The following is a 25,285-nucleotide window of genomic DNA, read 5'->3' on the forward strand; positions in this document are numbered from 1 at the left end:
TCCAGTGATTTGGACCAATAACACATAGTAACATAGTAACATAGTATCTAAGGTTGAAAAAAGACAATTGTCCATCGAGTTCAACCTATTTGTGGTCTCCTATGCACGCTTATTTTGTATAAAATTTTGACTGAAGTTGATGACTGCGTTACGTTTTACCCCTCTTTTTTATAATAACCATAGTGCGTGACTATGCCCCATAACCCTGGATATGCTTATCCATTAGGAATTTATCTAACCCATTCTTAAAGGTGTTGACTGAGTCAGCCATTACAACTCCCTCAGGCAGGGAATTCCAAACACATATCGTCCTTACCGTAAAAAAGCCTTTACGCCGTATTGTGCGGAATCTCCTCTCCTCTAACCTGAGCGAGTGTCCACGAGTTCTCTGTGTTGATCTAACCAAAAACAGGTCCTGGGCAAGATCTGTATATTGTCCTCTTATATATTTGTAAATGTTGATCATGTCCCCTCTTAAACTCCTCTTTTCCAGTGTAAACATGCCCAGTCTTGCAAGCCTTTCCTCATATTCCAGCATCTCCATACCCTAAATTAGTTTGGTCGCCCGCCTTTGAACCTTTTCTAGCTCCAGGATATCCTTTTTGTAGTAAGGTGCCCAGAATTGTACACAGAATTCAAGGTGTGGCCTCACAAGTGATTTATATAACGGGAGTATAATACTCTCGTTCCTAGCATCAATTCCCCGTTTTATGCATTATTATATCTTATTAGCCTTCTTTGCTGCAGTCCTACTTTGGGTAATACTGTTTAGTTTGCTGTCTATGAGGACACCTAAGTCCTTTTCCAGTATAGAATCCCCTAATTTTACCCCATTTAGTAGGTAGGTGTTATTTTTGTTCTTGTTACCACAGTGCATTACCTTACACTTGTCTGTATTGAAGTGCATTCTCCATTTCGCTGCCCAAGCTTTTAATTTAACTAAGTCGTTCTGAAGCGACTCATCATCACCCTCCGCATTTAGAACTTTACACAATTTGGTATCATCTGCAAAAATTGACACCATGCTCTATAGACCTTCTGTTAGGTCGTTAATGAAAATATTGAACAATAGCGGTCCTAATACTGAGCCTTGCGGCACACCACTTAGCACTTCAGTCCAAGTTGAAAAAGATCCATTAACCACAACGCGCTGCTCCCTATTATCTAACCAGTTTTTGACCCAAGTGCATATTGTGCTTCCTAGCCCTATTTCTTGTAGCTTGTAGATAAGTCTCATGTGTGGTACAGTGTCGAATGCTTTGGCAAAATCTAAAAAGATTACATTCATCACTTTACCCTGATCTAGGTTTACGCTTAGTGTTTCATAAAAGCCAAGTAAGTTGATTTGACAGGATCTGTCCTTCATAAACCCATGTTGATTCCTTTTAATGACCTTATTGACTTCAAGGAACTTCTGAATACTATCTCTTAGAATACCTTCCAATACTTTCCCCACTATAGGTGTAAGACTAACTGGTCTATAATTATCTGGTTCAGCTTTACTTCCCTTTTTGAATATAGGCACTACTTCCGCTATACACCAGTCTTTGGGAAACATACCTGATATTACTGAATCCTTAAAGATCAAAAATAGCGGTTTTGCAAGTTCAGAGTGAAGCTCCATTAGAACCCTTGGGTGAATACCATCGGGACCTGGTGACTTATTAATCTTTAAATGTTTTAATCGGTCACAGACTACTTCCTCGCTTAAATAATTACCTATCAGTGGGATATTCTCATTATTGAGATTATGTGTTAGTCCCTGAATTGGGTCCTCTCTAGTAAATACTGTTGAAAAAAACTCATTTAGCGTGTCAGCTATGTCATTATAATTTTTGCTTAAGACTCCCAACTTGTCTTTTAAAGGGCCTATACTCTCCTTCTTTAATCTCTTGCTATTAATGTATTTAAATAATTTTTTGGGATTCGCTTTGCATTCCTTTGCTATTAGTTTTTCAGTTTCTACTTTAGCCGCTCTTATTTCCTATTTGCATATTTTGTTACATTCCTTATAGTGCTGAAATGACTCTGCTTCCCGTCAGATTTGTATTTTTTAAATGCTCGCCTTTTCTTGCCCATAAGTTCCTTTATATTTTTGTTTAGCCACATTGGTTTATGATTTTTATTCCTTTTTTTGCTGCTTGTAGGAATAAATTTGAGTGTATTTTTAGCTAGCAGGAATTTTAGTACCTCCCATTTCTCCGTAGTTTTTTTTCCTAAAAACAAACCTTCCCATTCAATATCCCTGAAAAATACCCTCATCTTTACAAAATTCGCTTTGCTAAAGTTTAGAGTGCTAGTTGAGCCAGTATAGGGCTGTTTATGAAAACTGATATTGAATGTGACCATATTGTGGTCGCTGTTATCTATGGGTTCCCCTACTATAATACCTGATACCAAATCCCCATTGTTTGTTAATACCAGGTCTAAGATTGCATTGTACCTAGTTGGTTCCTCAATTAGTTGAACTAAGTAGTTATCATTAAGTGTGTTTAAAAACATATTGCCCCTAGCAGTATCACATGAATTGTTTTTCCAGTTTATCTCTGGATAGTTAAAATCTCCCATCACTACTATGTCTCCTACTCCTGATGCTCTTTCAATTTACTTTAGTAACAATTCCTCATCAGATGCGTTGATACCAGGCGGCCTATAGCATACACCCAATACTAACTTTTTTATTCCTTTTTCCCCGCATGCAATTTCTACCCATAATGTCTCGACAGTGTCTACAGTCCCCTCCTGAATATCATCCCGTATATCAGGTTTTAAAAATGGCTTTACATAAAGACACACCCCTCCACCCTTTTTATTTAGTCTGTCTCTCCTAAACAGTGTATAGCCCTCTTGATTGACTGTCCAATCATGAGATTCGTACCACCAAGTTTCAGTAATGCCTATAATATCATACTGTTTGCTTGCTGCAAGTATTTCTAGTTCGCCCTTTGTACCAGTAATGCTTCTAGCGTTTACATACATACAACTAAGATAAGTATTTTCCCTTGCATTAGGGACATCTTTCACCTTATGTAGCAATGATGACCTGTAATCGTCATTGGTTAGTGCTTTGGTAAAATCTCTTTTAGTACCCATGTTAGTAACCTTACCGCCTGCTCTTACCCTCCCCCCAATTTCTCCCCCATTTTGTTTACTACCATCATCCCCACTATTCTCACTGCATGACCCGTAGTTTCTTGCTAAACCCTCCCCCCCAGGCTCCTAGTTTAAAATCTCCTCCAACCTTCTAACCATCCTTCCCCCCAGCACCGCTGCCCCCTCCTCAGTCAGGTGCAATCCGTCATGACAAAAGAGATGGCGCCTGACTGAGAAGTCCGCCCAGTGTTCCAGGAACACAAACCCCTCTTTCCTGCACCAATCCCTAAGCCACACATTTACCTCCCTAATCTCACTCTGCCTCCCTGGACTAGCTCGTGGTACGGGTAATATATTGGAGAATATTACCTTAGATGTCCTTGCCTTAAGTTTCTTTCCTAAGTCCCTATAGTCTTTCTTAAGGACATCCCACCTTCCGCTAACTTTTTCATTGGTGCCAACGTGCACCAAGACCGCCGGGTCTTTCCCAGCCCCTCCCAACAATCTATCTACCAGGTCCACGATGTGCCGTACCCGAGCACTCTGGAGACAACAGACTGTATGGCGATCACGGTCCCGGTAGCAGATTGCCCTATCTGCCTTCCTGATGATAGAATCCCCTACCACCACCATCTGACTAGGTACCTCACTATCTTTTATCCCAACTGAGCCAGAGGGACTGCTCCTCTGGATGCTAGAGGAGCAGTCTCCTCCGGCACCGTCATTTCTTCACTATCATCCTCCGATTCCTCGTCCAGTCGGGCAAATTTGTTCGGGTTTGATAGTTCGGAGATGTCGAGCCTCCCCCTCTTTTTCTTCCTTCTAACTGTGACCCAGCTGGCTACTTGATCATCATCCTCTACTACCAGTGACCCCTCCCGCAACTCCTCCACCGTTCTGTCTAAACTTTGCTCGAGATTGTGAATCTCCCTCAGTCGCGTAACGGTTTGCTCTAGATCAGTTACCTGGGCTTCCAGGGCAACCGTTCGCACACACCTCGTGCAGATGTAATCACACTGGGCCGGTAGCTCCAGGTGTGCATACATCTTGCACGACATGCACTGAGTGAGGTCCCCAATCACAGCTCCTCCCATATTGTTTGTAAGGTCTAACTCCCTGTTACTTTCAAAGAAAAAGAAGCAAAAAGAAAAAGTAGAAGACAAACAATCTCACTTATACAATAATTAAGCTGGCTTATACTTATCTATCTTTGTGCGGTTCTTGGTCCTTTACTTTTATGCAGCCGTAGTACTCTAGTGCCCCCTCTGAGTGGGACCTCTCCTGCGGCACCGATACTCCACTTAGCAGTTGCAGTTGTTCCAGCTCACTGCACATCCTTTTCACTCGGCTTCCAGCTCCTGCTTTTGCTGTTACCAACTCACATACACTTACAAATCCAAGAAACACTTTAAAGTACAAGCCCTTACAATGAGCCCATTGAACACCATTGATTAGAACGGATAATTCCAGTGATTTTATCATTTTCTTCCAGTGATTTGGACCAATAATACCATTGATTAGAACAAATAATTCCAGTGATTTTGTCATTTTCTTCCAGTGATTTGGACCAAAAATACCATTGATTAGAACGAATAATTCCAGTGATATTGTCATTTTCTTCCAGTGATTTGGACCAATAATACCATTGATTAGAACGAATAATTCCAGTGATTTTGTCATTTTCTTCTAGTGATTTGCACCAATAATACCATTGATTAGAACAAATAATTCCAGTGATTTTGTCATTTTCTTCCAGTGATTTGGACCAATAATACCATTGATTAGAGCGAGTAATTCCAGTGATTTTGTCATTTTCTTCCAGTGATTTGGACCAATAATACCATTGATTAGAACAAATAATTCCTGTGATATTGAGGTGTTTGTGTCACTTAGCTTAGCCGTCCAGCGACCACAGTGCACCTCTTTTTCTCTTTTCTTTGCATCATGTGCTGTTTGGGGGCAATTTTTTTAAGTGCCATCCTGTCTGACACTGCAGTGCCACGCCTAGATGGGCCAGGTGTTTGTGCCGCCCACTTGGGTTGCTTTGCTTAGTCATCCAGCGACCGCGGTGCAAATTTTAGGACTAAAAATAGTATTGTGAGGTGTGAGGTGTTCAGAATAGATTGGAAATGAGTGGAAATTGTGGTTATTGAGGTTAATAATACTATAGGATCAAAATTACCCCCAAATTCTATGATTTAAGCTGTTTTTGAGGGTTTTTTTTAAAAAAAAGCACCCGAATCCGAAAAAAAAATTTCAGGGAGGTTTTGCCAAAACGCGTCCGAATCCAAAACCAAAACACAAAACCCGAAAAATGTCCGGTGCACATCTCTAGTTCTAATCAATGGTATTATTTATTGGTCCAAATCACCGGAAGAAAATGACAAAATCACTAGAATTACAAGCCAGTATCACAGGAATTATATCAAATAGCAGACACTGAGCAGCACGATGCAGCACAAGACACTGTACTTGTATTAGAAATGTAGTATTACTGAGCAGCACAAGACAATGAGCAGTGATACTGAGCACTGATGATACTACTGAGAACTGACACTGAGCAGCACGATGCAGCACAAGATACTGTACTTGTATTAGTAATGTAGTATTACCGAGCAGCACAAGACAATGAGCAGTGATACTGAGCACTGATGATACTACTGAGAACTGACACTGAGCAGCACGATGCAGCACAAGACACTGTACTAGTATTGGTAATGTAGTATTACTGAGCACCACGATGCAGCACAAGACAATGAGAAGTGATACTGAGCACTGATGATACTACTGAGAACTGACACTGAGCAGCATGATGCAGCACAAGACACTGTACTAGTATTAGCAATGTAGTATTACTGAGCACCACGATGCAGCACAAGACAATGAGCAGTGATACTGAGCACTGATGATACTACTAAGAACTGACACTGAGAAGCACGATGCAGCACAAGACACTGTACTAGTATTAGTGAGCAGCACAAAAGCACTCTGGAATTGTCACCCCCCAGATACCACTGTGACTGGAATGATGATGACCAATGCAGTCACAGGACACTACTACCACAGCACCCTACAGCAGCAAGATGCAGCACAAGAGAGACACTGTGCTAGTATAAGCACTGATACTGAGCACTGGTGCTGAGAACTGACACTTAGAATACGTAGCCACGTCCTGTCTACAATGCCCGAGTGAAAATGGAGCCGACGCGCGGCTCTTTATAAGGAATCCGAATCTCGCTAAAATCCGACAGCGGGATGATGACGTTTTGCCTCGTTCGGGTTTTCCAAGTCAGGCGGGAAAAACCGAGCAGGGCTCGGACCCATGTTTGCCACGTGGAGTTCGGGGGGGTTCGGTTCTCGGCGAACCGAACCCGCTCATCTCTAATGAATATACATTTAATTAATACTGTAGGTGTTATGAGCCACGGCTGTGGCTCATTCCTGTTTTGCATTTTGGTTATGTATTTTATGTTATACTTCTGTTTATGTTCCCCGTGGGTGTCATGGGGTGTTCGGAGCTCACCCTTAAGGAGAGGGTACTGTTATGAACCACAGGTAGTGGTTCATTCCTGTTTTCCGTATTTTATGTTTATAGTTGTCTTGCAGGCCAGGATTTCTCGTTGCTCTGGTTTAAGAAGACTCTTGTTTGCTGCCGGTGGTGACTCTGTGTAATTGCTGCTTGTTCCCATGTGTTCAGCCTCACCTGTCTGTTAATTGCACCTCTCAGTTGTGCAGCAGGGCAGCTGCACGACATAATTAATTAGGACTCTCTGTTATATTCTGGTTCAGTGCAATTCACAGAGGCTGGTGATAGTTCCAGAGTTCTTGAGTTCTGAGCTAGTCCCTGCCAGTTCCTGAGCTCCTGTCTAGCAGTGTCTGTCTAGCTGCTTCCAGTGTCGGTTCCAGTGTCGGTTCCAGTGTCTGATCCCGTGTCCTGCCGTGAAGCGTTCCTGTCCAGAAGTCCTGTGGCTTTGTCTGTGCCTGGTCGAGTATCTGGCTTCTTGGTGTCCACCGGTCTGTCGTTTGGGATTCTGCCTGTCCTCCGGTTCTGAGAGTCTGTGTCGGCTACATTGGGGGTTCCTGTCAGTTTGCCAGTATTTGTACCAGTTCCGTGAGTAGCGGCTTAGCCACGTCCGTCGGCCTAGGCCGCAGTATTCTTTGGTTATATTTGTTACTGGTGTTTTGCAGAGGGTTCTGCTTATGCTGTCACCGCCGGTACACAACAGTATTGTGTCGGCGTGTGGACAGCATTCCCTTTGTTGTTCTTTTCCTTTGGCGGCGTGCCGCACATATATTTAGTTTTAGGGTTGTTAGTAGCCCCTAGCCTTCTGTTTGCTTTAGTTAGAGGTCCCCTTGTTATTATCCTGTCTCGGTTCACGCCTTGTCTCACTCTAAGACCTGGGGGCATCGGAGTTGGGCAGACCTAATCCGCCCTTCAAACGCGGCTGCCATGGGCCCAAGAAACCATAGTCACTCAGGCGTGAACTGACCACACGGGTGAAATGGAGGTAGGGTGCTAGGGGCTATTTCCACACCACACCTTATTTCAGCGTCACGTTCTGGTGCTCTGGACTCACTACGCAACATCTCCCTTGTTCTGAGCACCAGGAACCTAACATTATCACCAGCCATACAACAAAAAGAAACAAAGCTAAATAGTAGTATTTTCTTTTTTGGTCCAGTGTCTTGTCTAGAATTCAGTGTTTAGAATCCAGTCCGGTGTTTAGAATCCAGTCCTGTCTAGAATTCAGTGTGCAGAATCCAGTCCGGTGTTTAGAATCCAGTCCTGTCTAGAATCCAGTGTGCAGAATCCAGTCCTGTGTTTAGAATCCAGTCCTGTCTAGAATTCAGTGTGCAGAATCCAGTCCGGTGTGTAGAATCCAGTCTTGTCTTGTCTAGTTTAAAAAAAAAAAAATCCAGACTTGTCTTGTCTAGTCTAGTTTAGTCTTGTCTTGTCTAGTTTAAAATCCTCCTATGCCAACTACGCAAGCCCTGCAGGCGTCTCTCTCAGCCCTGAACTCTGCTTTCAGTGCTTTGAAACCTGAGCGACTGGAAGTTTTGCAGCAATCCTTAAAGCAACTGCAAAACCTTCTGACTAAAATTTTGCTTATCTTGCCAGAAGTCATTGAGAGTTCATCTACCTCTAAAGAGACTCTTGCTCACAATATGGTGACAAGAGAATCCTCAGGTTCAGTTGGAGAGAAAAAGTTTAAAAGTTTTCTGCGGCCCAGGCTCTCAGAAGAGGAGCGTCTGCGTCGCAGAAACTTAGATTTATGCCTATATTGTGGGGGTTTAGGCCACTATCTGCAGACCTGTGAGTTGCGCAAGCCAAAGTGTGGTGACAAGTCCTGCCCTCTGGCCAAGTTGAGTCAGGATACAAGACCTACTCCTGTCTCTACTGTGGCAGAGGTACTTGTCACACAACCCACACTAAAAAGCACTCTGTCCTATAATTGGGGTCCTTGGGCTAGGGAGCCCCATTCTAGATTCAGGAACCAAAGGAGAATGTTTCTCTCCTCTCTTGATTTTCCTGTTGAAGCAGAGTTGCAAACCCATGGAGCGGTGCCCGATGCCCGGGGTCCTGGAGTGGTGCCCGGGGTCCTGGAGTGGTGCCCGATGCCCGGGGTCCTGGAGCGGTACCCGACGCCCAGAGTCCTGGAGCGGTACCCGATGCCCAGAGTCCTGGAGCGGTACCCGATGCCCAGAGTCCTGGAGCGGTACCCGATGCCCAGAGTCCTGGAGCGGTACCCGATGCCCAGAGTCCTGGAGCGGTACCCGATGCCCAGAGTCCTGGAGCGGTACCCGATGCCCTGGGTCATAGAGGGACATCGAATATTATAGCTCAGGTGTCAATACCAGAAGGGGTCTCAGAAGCTGTTACCCCAGGTAGAGACTTGAAAAGCGCAACTCCAGAGAAGGTGTCTAAAACCATAGTTCTAGAAGGGAACTCGAGAAGCAAAACCCCAGAAGGGATCTTTGAAGTAATATCCCCAAGTGGGGTCTCGAGAGACACAGCCCCAAAGAAGGGTCTAGAAGTCGCTTCCCCAGGAAAGGACTCAAGAGGCATAGCGTTAGTGGAGGTTCTGAAGGTTTTTGCTACAGCAAAAGTCCCGGAAGTCATTGTCCCGGGAGAAGTTTCGATAATTATCGACTCGGAGAGGGAGGCTGACGGCCCGGTCCCAGAGAGGGAGGCTGACGGCCCGGTCCCAGTAAAAGAATCCGAGGTGCTGCCCCCAGCAGGGTTCCCGAAGGCCTCTGCCCCAGCGGGGTTCCCGAAGGCCACTGCCCCGGGTGGGGTTCAAAAAGTCACTGCCCCAGGTGGGGTTCAGAAAGTCACTGCCCCGGGTGGGGTTCAGAAAGTCACTGCCCCTGGTGGGGTTCAGAAAGTCACGGCCCCGGGTGGGGTTCAGAAAGTCACTGCCCCGGGTGGGGTTCAGAAAGTCACTGCCCCGGGTGGGGTTCCGAGGGCTACTGCCCCAGGTGGGGTTCAGAAAGTCACTGCCCCAGGTGGGGTTCAGAAAGTCTCTGCCTCGAGTAAGGTCAATTAGTGACCAGGTCCTAGCAAAGCACTCTAGTCAGTCAGATGGGAAGGAAGCAGATCCTGACTCTGTTGATATCTCAACATCTATAATCTTTGATGGGGACTTAGTCCAATTTCTGGCGCTTTACAAACACTATTACATCATTATGTTGTCTAGACCATTTCTGGGCATCACTTCAGAGAACCTTGTGCTCTATCTGATATATTCCTTTAGAGGGGAGCCTTTTGAGTGGGCATCCAATTTAATGAAAACTGAAGATCCCATTCTTCAGGATCCCCCAGCATTCAGTGATGCAGTTATTAAAAGATATGGTTCCAAAGAAATTGGTTCAGGTTCCTCTAGGTCACCCGTCTTATCTGCTGAGAGTTCACCGTATACTGTAAACTCGGCACAAGAGTCTCAGCCCGTTGTTTTGACTGCAGGATGTGCTTTTCTGTCTTCTTCTAATAGTAGTACTTTGCCTGAAAGTTCAGCTCCCAAGGTTAAGAAACCAATCTCTGATTTGAACCCAGCCTTGCTGGGAGGTACCATCAGTTCAGACAATGTTTGGGGAATTTTGTAAGAACGTAGTATACCCTGCACCGAAACCAAATAAATTGTTTACATATTAATCAACCAGCTGACTAGTAATTTTCCCATGATAATTTGGGTTTATTTTGCTGGAGGTGCTCCAACAATCATTTATGCCTTAAAGATACACAAAAACCGTCAGTTTGCCGGAAAAAACAGGGATTGCCTTTTTTGGAGCACTCTTTTAAATTAATTGATTTTGAATTGACATGATTAGTACTTTAAAACATAACTTTTAATGACACTCTTTAAAATAAAGGGGTGAAAATTTGATTCATAGCTGTCATGTATATTGACACGCCTCCCCCGTTATGGTGACTAATATTCAGTGTGAGAAAATCTTTCTAACATAAATTGAAATATAAAACTTAAATGAATTAATTATCTTAGTCAACAGCTTAATATTATAATCACCTGGCTATATATTATTCTGGCATAGATAATGCTCTGGAATTCGCATCACTGTTTTAAAGCAAATTATATAGAATGTGCTGCTTCAATATGGTATATACCACTATTCTTGCAAATAGTGCTAATACAGTAACTAAACACTTAAATTGTGATTATCACAGACACTTAAATTGCTCACACAATGCCAGACACAATTGACATGTATGGTTAAATTCTTTTATCAGCAGAATTATGTTACCTGTTGTTAGCTGGAATTAACGTGATCCCAATTCACTCCGTCACACTGGTCTGTTATTATAACCTGATTGGGAATCAGCGGAGAGTTGATACCGCGACCTGTAACAGTGGTTAACAATTCCTACGAGGTGCAGAGTGGTGCTGATTTTACACAGTATTCAATGATATAGCGCAAGTAATATTCTCAAAACCTTAATAGAGTAGCAAAGATAATTCAAAACCTGATTTGTGGTTCCATAAACACTAACATAGCTGTCACAATGTCAAGCACATCTGATCCATGTTTCTTAATTCAATTCTTAGGCATCAGAAAATATATTACCTATTAATAGCTAGATTAGCATAATTACAGTTCGAACTGCCATGCCAGTCTGTTATTGTGACTTAATTGGGAATCAGCTAAGAGTTAGTAACATAGCCTATAACAAGTGTCAGCCTTACCTACAAGGTACTGAGTAATAATTATCGGCAAAAATAAATGTGCATTAGCCAATTACAGACACTCAGGCTGTAAGCACAATATGAACACGTTAATTAGTTCCTCTGTATTCAGGCCTATAGCTGGAAAATTCAAAGACATTAATCCTCTATTAAAGAATGTGAATTCTGCGGCTCATTAGTGGCATATGTGTAACAGCTACAGTGTTTCCTTTAATGTTTCTGGAATTTCAACCCCCCAGAGACACTTTTAACACATCAGATTCGGCATATTGGATTGATACCACTGGTACACATTCAATTCCCCTGTGACTTCACATCGCTTATAGTGTTACCAGGTTTGACATAACGTATATTTACAGCAGTGCCTCAATATAATAACATATATCGAGACAAAATTGTACCATCGAATTCAACACGTTAAATCAATGTCCATGCATTTTAATCCACTGTGAGTGCACACTTTATAATGTTTCTACTTTAGACACAACATGTATTCACAGCAGTGTCTCTATATAATATTGGAGCAGCGTTCCTTAAATAAACCTTTTTGATTGTACACATGCCTAAAGGATCCCATTCCCATATGAATATAAGCTGCCCAAAAGGAACAGTTCAGCAATGCATGTCATATACCACATTAAATAGTTTTCATCACTTTGAGATAATTTATACTTTGAGACAATTGGTAACGTTTCTGCATTTATTCGCAGCAGTGTCTCTATATAATATTAGAGCAGCGTTCCTTAAATAAACCTTTTTGGTTGTACACATGCCTAGAGGATCCCATTCCCATATGAATATAAGCTGCCCAAAAGGAACAGTTCAGCAATGCATGTCATATACCACATTAAATAGTTTTCATCACTTTGAGATAATTTATACTTTGAGACAATTTGTAGCGTTTCTGCATTTAACTCAGCATATTGTTTGCAACAGTATCTCTATTTAATATCAGTACAGTGTTTCTCTAAAAAGCTTTAGGTTATACACATATCTAAGGGATACCATTCCCATGTGAACGTGAGCTGCCCCCCAAAAAAGGGGGGACAGTTCAGCAATACATTGTTACAGACTCTAGGTGTCACAGATCACATTAAATAATTTTTTATTATATCACTGTGAATTATCGTTGGTTCTAAAACAGCAGTCTGAAATTGTAAATACTTCACTGGGGTACCCCTTGTGCATATATAGCAGCAGCAATACGTATAGTGACAAGTGGGAAATTATCCACTATTTAACATTCACTGCTGCGTATGGTATTGCTCACCTTTCCCCATACAACAGTTATTGCATCACTAAATGTTAGATAAACGTACTGATCATAGGTGATCCTGATCAATACTGAGAATAGAAAGTCGGCTTGTTGCGCACCTGCCCCCATCTGCTTCCCAACATCTTCAAAGAGCGGATGGAGGGTGAGAGTAGGGCCAAGTGCCAGGCCGTTAGAAATAAAGCAACAGTGTCACTCCATGCCCCTGTATCAGGTGTTAGATGGACCCTGATACTGGATGCATTGCAGGGTCCAAATGCGCCTGCAGGGAGGCGTGGGCACTTGGGAAAAGATAAGAAATAGAGAAACACACAATGAAACAAACACCGTACTTAATGTTAGTCTCAGCGAGGAGCCGTTGCCTTACTTGTTAGATCGGTCTAGCTCTGATCTTACTGCCACAATCTGGCTCTGATCTTAGTACCTGGATGTACGTTTCACCACACCTGGGCTTGTTCACCAGTACAGCCTGTTTGGGGAATTACCTTGGTCAGACCTCAAGAACTTTGTAAAAATAATAATAAGAAGAAAAATAAATAATTATTGACTCTTGCCTTGATATTTAAAAAAAAAAAAGATATTTTTTCCTTGTCTTGTGTCCAGTGGCCATCGTCAAGGGGGGGGGGCACTGTTACAAGCTGTTGCCACAGCTTGTTTCTGTTACTTGTCTTTATCTGTTTGTTCCAGTGTCAGGTTTATTAATGTATATCTTGTTTTGAAAAACCTGAATTTTGGGGTCCTTTGACCCCTCCTCAAGGGGGGGCTACTGTTATGAGCCACGGCTGTGGCTCATTCCTGTTTTGCATTTTTTTGCATTTGGTTATGTATTTTATGTTATACTTCTGTTTATGTTCCCCGTGGGTGTCATGGGGTGTTCGGAGCTCACCCTTAAGGAGAGGGTACTGTTATGAACCACAGGTTCATTCCTGTTTTCCATATTTTATGTTTATAGTTGTCTTGCAGGCCAGGATTTCTCGTTGCTCTGGTTTAAGAAGACTCTTGTTTGCTGCCGGTGGTGAGTCTGTGTAATTGCAGCTTGTTCCCATGTGTTCAGCCTCACCTGTCTGTTAATTGCACCTCTCAGTTGTGCAGCAGGGCAGCTGCACGACAATTAATTAGGACTCTGTTAAATTCTGGCTCAGTGCAATTCACAGAGGCTGGTGATAGTTCCAGAGTTCTTGAGTTCTGAGCTAGTCCCTGCCAGTTCCTGAGCTCCTGTCTAGCAGTGTCTGTCTAGCTGCTTCCAGTGTCGGTTCCAGTGTCTGATCCCGTGTCCTGCCGTGAAGCGTTCCTGTCCAGAAGTCCTGTGGCTTTGTCTGTGCCTGGTCGAGTATCTGGCTTCTTGGTGTCCACCGGTCTGTCGTTTGGGATTCTGCCTGTCCTCCGGTTCTGAGAGTCTGTGTCGGCTACATTGGGGGTTCCTGTCAGTTTGCCAGTATTTGTACTGGTTCCGTGAGTAGCGGCTTTGCCACGTCCGTCAACCTAGGCCGCAGTATTCTTTGGTTATATTTGTTACTGGTGTTTTGCAGAGGGTTCTGCTTATGCTGTCACCGCCGGTACACAACAGTATTGTGTCGGCGTGTGGACAGCATTTTCTTTGTTGTTCTTTTCCTTTGGCGGCGTGCCGCACATATATTTAGTTTTAGGGTTGTTAGTAGCCCCTAGCCTTCTGTTTGCTTTAGTTAGAGGTCCCCTTGTTATTATCCTGTCTCGGTTCACGCCTTGTCTCACTCTAAGACCTGGGGGCATCGGAGTTGGGCAGACCTAATCCGCCCTTCAAACGCGGCTGCCGTGGGCCCAAGAAACCATAGTCACTCAGGCGTGAACTGACCACACGGGTGAAACAATGGAGGTAGGGTGCTAGGGGCTATTTCCACACCACACCTTATTTCAGCATCACGTTCTGGTGCTCTGGACTCACTACGCAACATCTCCCTTGTTCTGAGCACCAGGAACCTAACAGTAGGAATATGGTGGGTATGATGAATCCAAGGATTATTAAGTGGCTAATTACGTTGAATGTGGTTGTTGGTGAAGAAATTAATAATTTTTGAAGAAGGTTATTTAATGATGAGATGCCCAGATGTCTTATGGTCACAAAAATGCTCTCCATACGGTCTGGCGGCCATGTAAATGCTCTTAGTGTTTTGTGGCAGTCACTAAAATGCTCTCATTATTCTATGGGTGTCACTTAAATGCTATTAGTATTACATGGTGGTCTTGTAGACAGTGTTAATGTTATTGTTATTATTGTTATAGTGTTTTTATTTATGTAAAGGTGTGTACACACAGTGAGATTTTGATGTGAGATTTTGACTATATAGTCAAAATCGCAAGGAAAATTAGTGCAGATTGCAAAGTGAAAGTCACCTTGTGATCTCAATGCGATCCTCATGTGAGGTCGGTATCGCAAGCCTAGATAGACTGTGCAGGCAAGTCAATTTTGACTATCTAGTATAAAAGTACTGTCAAAATTGACACTTAGTCAAAATCGCACTTAGCCAATATCACAATCACAGACTAATTAGGCTTGTGATGCCGACCACAGGTGCATATCACAAAGTGAGAATCTAAAAGTTAGAATCTCACTGTGTGTATGCACCTTAAGTAATGTCGTTAATAAATATAAAAATTAATATAATAATATGTAAAGAAGTCAACTATGTATGTGAGCAGTTGGGCATTGGGAGGTGCAGGAGCGGGATTATGTAGCTTTGCCTGGGCTGTCTAGAAACCTTGCACCAGCCCTAACTGTTTGATTTATTAAAATTCACCCAGATGCCCAAGACATCAGTTATCATTTATATTGGTGGTTCCCAAATGCGGTCTTCAAGTCATCCCAACAGTCCAGTGTAAAGATGGCCTTATCTAACATGGCCAAGCTTCTAAACCCTGCATTGCCTATTAATATAGTCTGTCTGCCACCAACCCTAATCCAAGCTTGTTTTACAGGTATCTACATAGTTATCTGCTGCCAGTCTGATTTTTTAACTTTCTGAGTTCTACCAGCAGAGATTTGGCAGTATATTTACTATCCATCAGATTGTAAAAGCAGCCGATTAGGGAAGCCATTCCCGGGCCATTTTTTCAATCCCGGGTATCGGGATTGAAAAATGTCCAATTTTGGGATTCCCAGGATAGGCTTTTAACTATGTGTCCACCCCCATGCCCTGCCCTGCCCGCCCCGCACACATAACTCATCCTATAGCGGGGATGGGCGGGTGAGGAACATCCTCTGCTCTCTCCTGGCGGATCCCACGGTGTGTGACGGCGCAGCGTGACCTCTCACGCTGCGCTGGGGAGCCGGAAGAAGGAATCCGGGCAGCATCTGTGGACGCTCAACGCTGATCCCTCAATCCCCGGGATTGGAGCTTCCAATCCCGGGATTGAATCACGGCTGTTTTTGGCCCTAAATCCCGGTATCCCGCCGATCCTGATCCCGGGATTGGCCACCATTCAGCCAATCATCAATGGCTTTAACCTTTAGTTTTAAAATAGCAATTAATGCTAAACCATACAAAAGTCGTCAGTTCAAAAATTTGAAGTATATTATATAGATAGGCTAAAAGTTTAATTTGAATTTGAGTGGGACAAACGTATGCAACTACTGTATGGTCAAGCCTTTTCAAGCATATATATTTACAATGCACTTTTTACTGTAGTATTTTTACTGGTTTTCTCTGGAAATAGTAAACTTGACAACACTAATGTTCACTGTTAGAAATGAAGATAACAAAACAGAATGTAACCATTTAATGGTGATTTTATAGTTTAAATTTTTTTGTGTTCCATTGGATCAAGAAGGCTAGCTATGTTTGCTTCTGTACTCTGGTTAAGAGAAGCAGATAGCTTCCCAACAGATGGGATCCTGGCGGTCAATATACTGACGCCGGGATCCCGAAGGAGGACGCAATCTCGGCGTCTACATACTGACGCCACTCTGGATGCCAGTGTCACATTACCGGCAGCCAGCATCCCATTCATCCTCACAGCAGGAAGCGCTAGCATCCTGCCGCACAGGGGAGGGGGGGAGTTTAGGTTTAGCCAGGAGAAGGAGGGTTAGCGTTAGGGAGCAGAGACCGGAAGGTTAGGGTTAGGTACCGGGGAGGGAGGGTTAGGTTTAGGCAATTTGTGGGGAAGGTTAGGGTTAGGCATCAAGCGGGGAGGGAAAAGGTGAGGGTTAGGGGCCTTAAATGGGTGCTGTCGGGATTCTGATGGATGGGATGTGTCACAATCCTGACTGTAGGTTTCATATTTGGTGACTTACCCCTGCCATCTGTCCCGGATCCTATGTCTTTTACTCACTGAGTTAAACAGCTTGTCAGCACTATAAGTTTTCCTGAGTTCCCTGAAAGGTAATAGTTAATTAGCACCACCTGTGGTGATCTCCTGTGTGAGGCTGAATTCAGTAATCTGAAGTTCAGGCTTCAGTGTTCTCTCGGCCTACTAGGCCTCATTCTACATCACAGCCTAGTCTAGAGTAGTCACATGACAGTGACTGTTCACCTGAACCAGAGTTGTCCAATCCTCTGCCAGTCTGAGACTCTCTGCATCACCTAATCCTGCTCTCCAATCACCAAGGACCAGGAAGTATAAGTTGGGAGACTGAGTTAGAAACTGGGCCAGTTCCTCGTGTCACACACAGCTATGTGTGAGCCTTAATGCTGAGCTCCCTAAAGTTGTGATCTCCAGAGCTCCCATATCCCTTGGCCTCCATGCCTCTGCACCTTCGTGCCTCAGCACCTCCGTGCTTTCAGCACCTCGTGCCTTCAGTACCTCCGTGCTTTCAGCACCTCGTGCCTTCAGTACCTCCGTGCTTTCAGCACCTCGTGCCTCAGTACCTCTGTGCCTCAGCACCTCTGTGCCTCCAGTACCTCCGTGCCTCAGAATCTCCGTGCCTCAGAATCTCTGTGCCTCTGCACCTCCGTGCCTCAGAATCTCTGTGCCTCAGAATCTCCGTGCCTCAGAATCTCCGTGCCTCTGCACCTCCGCGCCTCTGCACCTCCGAGCCTCTGCACCTCCGAGCCTCTAGCATCTCTGTGCCTCCAGCACCTCGTGCCTCAGCACCTCGTGCTTCCAGCATCTCCGTGCCTCCAGCACCTCGTGCCTCCAGTATCCCGTGCCTCAGCGCCTCCGTGCTTCCAGCATCTCCGTGACTCAGCACCTCGTGCCTCCAGTACCTCCGTGCCTCAGCATCTCTGTGCCTCCAGCACCTCGTGCTTCCAGCATCTCCGTGCCTCCAGCACCTCGTGCCTCCAGTATCCCGTGCCTCAGCACCTCCGTGCTTCCAGCATCTCCGTGACTCAGCACCTCGTGCCTCCAGTACCTCCGTGCTTTCAGTACCTCTGTGCCTCAGCACCTCCGTGCTTCCAGCATCTCCGTGACTCAGCACCTCGTGCCTCCAGTACCTCCGTGCTTTCAGCACCCCGTGCCTCCAGCATCTCCGTGCCTCCAGCACCCCTGTGCCTCAGCACCTCGTGCCTCCAGCATCTCGTGCCTCCAGCACCTCCGTGCCTCAGTACCTCCGTGCCTCAGCACCTCCGTGCTTCCGGCACCCCAGTGTCTCTACGCACCCCAGTGTCTCTACGCACCCCAGTGTCTATACGCACCCCAGTACCTCCAAGCACCTCAGTGCGTCCAAGCACTTCCGTGCCTCCTAGTACCTCAGTGTCTCCAAGCGCCTCCGCGCCTCCTAGCATCTCAGTGTCTCCAAGCACCCAGTGCACTTTAGCGCAGTTGTACCTGGTATCTTCACTGATTCATCAGCGCCTTTCCAGTTCTGTCTTTCAGGAGACCTTCAGCGTGCCTCCTGTCTCCTGACCTAATCCTGCATGAGGAGAAACTAGATTCGGCCATCTCTGCTGCGGTTCCTCTTCCCAGTCACCAGAAGAAACCCCGATTCCACAACACTCCCAAACCAGGTCAGTGGTAGTATTCATATAATCCTCCAGTCGCCCGCACAGACTTCACTAACACCGGGTTCACAAAACCTCAGTCATGACAGTAGGAACTGGCCACATGGACCCGGCCGAAAGTGTTTATCTGACGCAGGACCTCCTAAGCAATATTGCAGGATGCTTGGAAGGTCTGGAGTCGACTCAGCATCAATTAGCACAGTGTCTGCAGCGGAATTCTTTCTCCAGAGATTCTCTGACGTTCTGCACTAAGACTCCTGACCAACTGCAGATTTTCTTCCAGATGTTATTACAGTTACAAGAACTTTTGTCTAGTATTCTTTCTGTGATGCCTGATCTCTTCAGGAATACTACCAACGTTGTTGATCCTGTTTTGTCCCATCCAGTTAATAGAGTCTCTTCCTCTGTGCAAGGAAAAGTTGTTCATCAGAGCTATCCACGGCCTAAACTCTCTGAAGCTGAACGTCAGCGGCGTAGGGAGCTACACCTCTGTCTTTACTGTGGAAATTCCAGTCATTTTGTTAAAGACTGCATTCTTCGTAAGCCAGGGAATGGTGACAAATCTCAGTATCACAGTGCTCATGTCTACAAGTCATCCACAGTAGCCGATCCTACTACTGCTAACAGGGGTATCAAGATGGCTACTCTGAAAGAGACTCAAATTTATGACTGGGGTCCGGTGATTAAAAGACCTTATCCCAAGTTGGGTGTCCAGAGAAGAATATTCAAGCCATTTAGAGTCACAGAGGAGTCTGTGTCTTTAGCCCAAGGAGGGGAATCCGTGTCTTTAGCCCAAGGAGGGGCGTCCGTGTCTTTAGCCCAAGGAGGGGCGTCCGTGTCTTTAGCCCAAGGAGGGGCTTCCGTGTCTTCAGCCCAAGGAGGGGCGTCCATGTCTTCAGCCCAAGGAGGGGCGTCCGTGTCTTCAGCCCAAGGAGGGGCGTCCGTGTCTTCAGCCCAAGGAGGGGCGTCCGTGTCTTCAGCCCAAGGAGGGGCGTCCGTGTCTTTAGCCCCAGAGAGGGGTTCAGAGGGTCCAGCTCCAGAGAGTCTACAGAGTGCCTCAGCCCAGCCCCGTGATGTGGGGGCTCTTGCCTCAGCCCAGCCCCGTGAAGTGGGGGCTCTTGCCTCAGCCCAGCCCCGTGAAGTGGGGGCTCTTGCCTCAGCCCAGCCCCGTGAAGTGGGGGCTCTTGCCTCAGCCCAGCCCCATGAAGAGGGGGCTCCTGCCTCAGCCCAGCCCCGTGAAGAGGGGGCTCCTGCCGGTCCAGCAATACTCCAGGCCCAGCCTGGTCAGTCCGTCCCGGTTCCAGCCGGTCCAGCAATACTCCAGGCCCAGCCTGGTCAGTCCGTCCCGGTTCCAACCGGTCCAGCAATACTCAAGGCCCAGCCTGGTCAGTCCGTCCCGGTTCCAGCCGGTCCAGCAATACTCCAGGCCCAGCCTGGTCAGTCCGTCCCGGTTCCAGCCGGTCCAGCAATACTCCAGGCTCTGCCTGGTCAGTCCGTCCCGGTTCCAGCCCGTCCAGCAATACTCCAGGTCCAGCCTGGTCAGTCCGTCCCGGTTCCAGCCGGTCCAGCAATACTCCAGGCTCTGCCTGGTCAGTCCGTCCCGGTTCCAGCCGGTCCAGCAATACTCCAGGTCCAGCCTGGTCAGTCCGTCCCGGTTCCAGCCGGTCCAGCAATACTCCAGGCCCAGCCTGGTCAGTCCGTCCCGGTTCCAGCCGGTCCAGCAATACTCCAGGCTCTGCCTGGTCAGTCCGTCCCGGTTCCAGCCGGTCCAGCAATACTCCAGGTCCAGCCTGGTCAGTCCGTCCCGGTTCCAGCCGGTCCAGCAATACTCCAGGTCCAGCCTGGTCAGTCCGTCCCGGTTCCAGCCGGTCCAGCAATACTCCAGGCCCAGCCTGGTCAGTCCGTCCCGGTTCCATCCGGTCCAGCGATACTCCAGGACCAGCCTGGTCAGTCTCCTTTGGCTCCAGCCAATTCAAGTATCCTCGGATCCAATCCAGTACTACTCGTCCAGCCAAAGATTTGTCCAGTTCCAGCCTCTAAGTTTTCGTCTGATGGTTTACCACCTATTTACTTTGATGGAGATTTATTGCAATATGCCGCTCTGGTTGAACAATTTCTCTCTCTGATGGAGTCTGATCCTTCAGGTGCAGTAACTCCTTCCAACGTTACTCGATATCTGTTCCTGGCATTCAGAGGAAGAGCTTTGGAGTGGGCCAACATGCTCTTTGAGAGTAATGATCCTGTGTTCCATGACTTACAGACTTTTAGTAACGCTGTAGTTAAAGAATTTAGTCCTAAACCTTTGGAATCTGACTTGGTAAAAGAATCACGCTCTAAAGGGAATGCAGAAGGAAGTTTGTGCTGTCCTCCCAGGGATAATCTCAGAATCTCCTTCGGTAAGAATCCGACCATTAAAATTACTCATGTAGGAGTCTCTCCTAGCCCAGAGAATTTAAAACTCCAGTGCACCTCCTTTTCATCTGCAAACTGTGTATCTAAGGGAGATTCATATCTTCCATTAGACTTGGACTCAGACTCTGAATTTGATCCAGTTCATGATGCTACTCCTTTCATGGGAGGCCCCATGTCTTCTAAGGAAGGTTTTTCTTTACAGGAGATTCCGCTGTCCTTGGTCAAAACCAAATGTTCCCTTAAGAAGAAGAGGCATCAACGAAGGTCCTAAATTCTTCTGTATGAACTTCTCAAGTTCCTCTAAGATTCAAGATGGGTGTCCGGAGTCCACCCTTGAAGAGGGGGATACTGTCACAATCCTGACTGTAGGTTTCATATTTGGTGACTTACCCCTGCCATCTGTCCCGGATCCTGTGTCTTTTACTCACTGAGTTAAACAGCTTGTCAGCACTATGAGTTTTCCTGAGTTCCCTGAAAGGTAACAGTTAATTAGCTCCACCTGTGGTGATCTCCTGTGTGAGGCTGAATTCAGTAATCTGAAGTTCAGGCTTCAGTGTTCTCTCGGCCTACTAGGCCTCATTCTACATCACAGCCTAGTCTAGAGTAGTCACATGACAGTGACTGTTCACCTGAACCAGAGTTGTCCAATCCTCTGCCAGTCTGAGACTCTCTGCATCACCTAATCCTGCTCTCCAATCACCAAGGACCAGAAAGTATAAGTTGGGAGACTGAGTTAGAAACTGGGCCAGTTCCTCGTGTCACACACAGCTATGTGTGAGCCTTAATGCTGAGCTCCCTAAAGTTGTGATCTCCAGAGCTCCCATATCCCTGTGGCCTCCGTGCCTCTGCACCTCCGTGCCTCAGCACCTCCGTGCTTTCAGCACCTCGTGCCTCCAGTACCTCCGTGCCTCAGCACCTCCGTGATTTCATCACCTTGTGCCTCAGTACCTCTGTGCCTCAGCACCTCCGTGCCTCAGAATCTCCGTGCCTCTGCACCTCCGTGCCTCTGCACCTCCGTGCCTCAGAATCTCCGTGCCTCTGCACCTCCGCGCCTCTGCACCTCCGAGCCTCTGCACCTCCGAGCCTCTGCACCTCCGAGCCTCAGCATCTCTGTGCCTCCAGCACCTCGTGCTTCCAGCATCTCCGTGCCTCCAGCACCTCGTGCCTCCAGTATCCCGTGCCTCAGCACCTCCGTGCTTCCAGCATCTCCGTGACTCAGCACTTTGTGCCTCCAGTACCTCTGTGCCTCAGCATCTCTGTGCCTCCAGCACCTCGTGCCTCAGCACCTCGTGCTTCCAGCATCTCCGTGCCTCCAGCACCTCGTGCCTCCAGTATCCCGTGCCTCAGCACCTCCGTGCTTCCAGCATCTCCGTGACTCAGCACCTCGTGCCTCCAGTACCTCCGTGCTTTCAGTACCTCTGTGCCTCAGCACCTCCGTGCTTCCAGCATCTCCGTGACTCAGCACCTCATGCCTCCAGTACCTCCGTGCTTTCAGCACCCCGTGCCTCAGCACCTCCGTGCCTCCAGCTTCTCCGTGCCTCCAGCATCTCCGTGCCTCCAGCACCTCGTGCCTCCAGCACCTTGTGCCTCCAGCACCCCTGTGCCTCAGCACCTCGTGCCTCCAGCACCTCCGTGCCTCAGCACCTCCGTGCTTCCGGCACCCCAGTGTCTCTACGCACCCCAGTGTCTCTACGCACCCCAGTGTCTATACGCACCCCAGTACCTCCAAGCACCTCAGTGCGTCCAAGCACTTCCGTGCCTCCTAGTACCTCAGTGTCTCCAAGCGCCTCCGCGCCTCCTAGCATCTCAGTGTCTCCAAGCACCCAGTGCACTTTAGCGCAGTTGTACCTGGTATCTTCACTGATTCATCAGCGCCTTTCCAGTTCTGTCTTTCAGGAGACCTTCAGCGTGCCTCCTGTCTGCCGACCTAATCCTGCATGAGGAGAACCTAGATTCGGCCATCTCTGCTGCGGTTCCTTTTCCCAGTCACCAGAAGAAACCCCGAGTCCACAACACTCCCAAACCAGGTCAGTGGTAGTATTCATATAATCCTCCAGTCGCCCGCACAGACTTCACTAACACCAGGTTCACAAAACCTCAGTCATGACAGTAGGAACTGGCCACATGGACCCGGCCGAAAGTGTTTGTCTGACGCAGGACCTCCTAAGCAATATTGCAGGACGCTTGGAAGGTCTGGAGTCGACTCAGCATCAATTAGCACAGAGTCTGCAGCTGAATTTTTTCTCCAGAGATTCTCTGACGTTCTGCACTAAGACTCCTGACCAACTGCAGATTTTCTTCCCGATGTTATTACAGTTACAAGAACTTTTGTCTAGTATTCTTTCTGTGATGCCTGATCTCTTCAGGAATACTACCAACGTTGTTGATCCTGTTTTGTCCCATCCAGTTAATAGAGTCTCTTCCTCTGTGCAAGGAAAAGTTGTTCATCAGAGCTATCCACGGCCCAAACTCTCTGAAGCTGAACGTCAGCGGCGTAGGGAGCTACACCTCTGTCTTTACTGTGGAAATTCCAGTCATTTTGTTAAAGACTGCATTCTTCGTAAGCCAGGGAATGGTGACAAATCTCAGTATCACAGTGCTCATGTCTACAAGTCATCCACAGTAGCCGATCCTACTACTGCTGACAGGGGTATCAAGATGGCTACTCTGAAAGAGACTCAAATTTATGACTGGGGTCCGGTGATTAAAAGACCTTATCCCAAGTTGGGTGTCCAGAGAAGAATATTCAAGCCATTTAGAGTCACAGAGGAGTCTGTGTCTTTAGCCCAAGGAGGAGCATCCGTGTCTTTAGCCCAAGGAGGGGCGTCCGTGTCTTTAGCCCAAGGAGGGGCTTCCGTGTCTTCAGCCCAAGGAGGGGCGTCCGTGTCTTCAGCCCAAGGAGGGGCTTCCGTGTCTTCAGCCCAAGGAGGGGCGTCCGTGTCTTCAGCCCAAGGAGGGGCGTCCGTGTCTTCAACCCAAGGAGGGGCGTCCGTGTCTTCAGCCCAAGGAGGGGCGTCCGTGTCTTTAGCCCAAGGAGGGGCGTCCGTGTCTTTAGCCCCAGAGAGGGGTTCAGAGGGTCCAGCTCCAGAGAGTCTACAGAGTGCCTCAGCCCAGCCCCGTGAAGTGGGGGCTCTTGCCTCAGCCCAGCCCCATGAAGTGGGGGCTCTTGCCTCAGCCCAGCCCCGTGAAGTGGGGGCTCTTGCCTCAGCCCAGCCCCGTGAAGTGGGGGCTCTTGCCTCAGCCCAGCCCCGTGAAGAGGGGGCTCCTGCCTCAGCCCAGCCCCGTGAAGAGGGGGCTCCTGCCGGTCTAGCAATACTCCAGGCCCAGCCTGGTCAGTCCGTCCCGGTTCCAGCCGGTCCAGCAATACTCCAGGCCCAGCCTGGTCAGTCCGTCCCGGTTCCAACTGGTCCAGCAATACTCCAGGCCCAGCCTGGTCAGTCCGTCCCGGTTCCAGCCGGTCCAGCAATACTCCAGGCCCAGCCTGGTCAGTCCGTCCCGGTTCCAGCCGGTCCAGCAATACTCCAGGCTCTGCCTGGTCAGTCCGTCCCGGTTCCAGCCGGTCCATCAATACTCCAGGTCCAGCCTGGTCAGTCCGTCCCGGTTCCAGCCGGTCCAGCAATACTCCAGGCTCTGCCTGGTCAGTCCGTCCCGGTTCCAGCCGGTCCAGCAATACTCCAGGTCCAGCCTGGTCAGTCCGTCCCGGTTCCAGCCGGTCCAGCAATACTCCAGGCCCAGCCTGGTCAGTCCGTCCCGGTTCCAGCCGGTCCAGCAATACTCCAGGCTCTGCCTGGTCAGTCCGTCCCGGTTCCAGCCGGTCCAGCAATACTCCAGGTCCAGCCTGGTCAGTCCGTCCCGGTTCCAGCCGGTCCAGCAATACTCCAGGTCCAGCCTGGTCAGTCCGTCCCGGTTTCAGCCGGTCCAGCAATACTCCAGGCCCAGCCTGGTCAGTCCGTCCCGGTTCCATCCGGTCCAGCGATACTCCAGGACCAGCCTGGTCAGTCTCCTTTGGCTCCAGCCAATTCAAGTATCCTCGGATCCAATCCAGTACTACTCGTCCAGCCAAAGATTTCTCCAGTTCCAGCCTCTAAGTTTTCGTCTGATGGTTTACCACCTATTTACTTTGATGGAGATTTATTGCAATATGCCGCTCTGGTTGAACAATTTCTCTCTCTGATGGAGTCTGATCCTTCAGGTGCAGTAACTCCTTCCAACGTTACTCGATATCTGTTCCTGGCATTCAGAGGAAGAGCTTTGGAGTGGGCCAACATGCTCTTTGAGAGTAATGATCCTATGTTCCATGACTTACAGACTTTTAGTAACGCTGTAGTTAAAGAATTTAGTCCTAAACCTTTGGAATCTGACTTGGTAAAAGAATCACGCTCTAAAGGGAA

Source organism: Pseudophryne corroboree, chromosome 8 (genome assembly GCF_028390025.1).
Source record: "Pseudophryne corroboree isolate aPseCor3 chromosome 8, aPseCor3.hap2, whole genome shotgun sequence".
NCBI lineage: Eukaryota > Metazoa > Chordata > Amphibia > Anura > Myobatrachidae > Pseudophryne > Pseudophryne corroboree.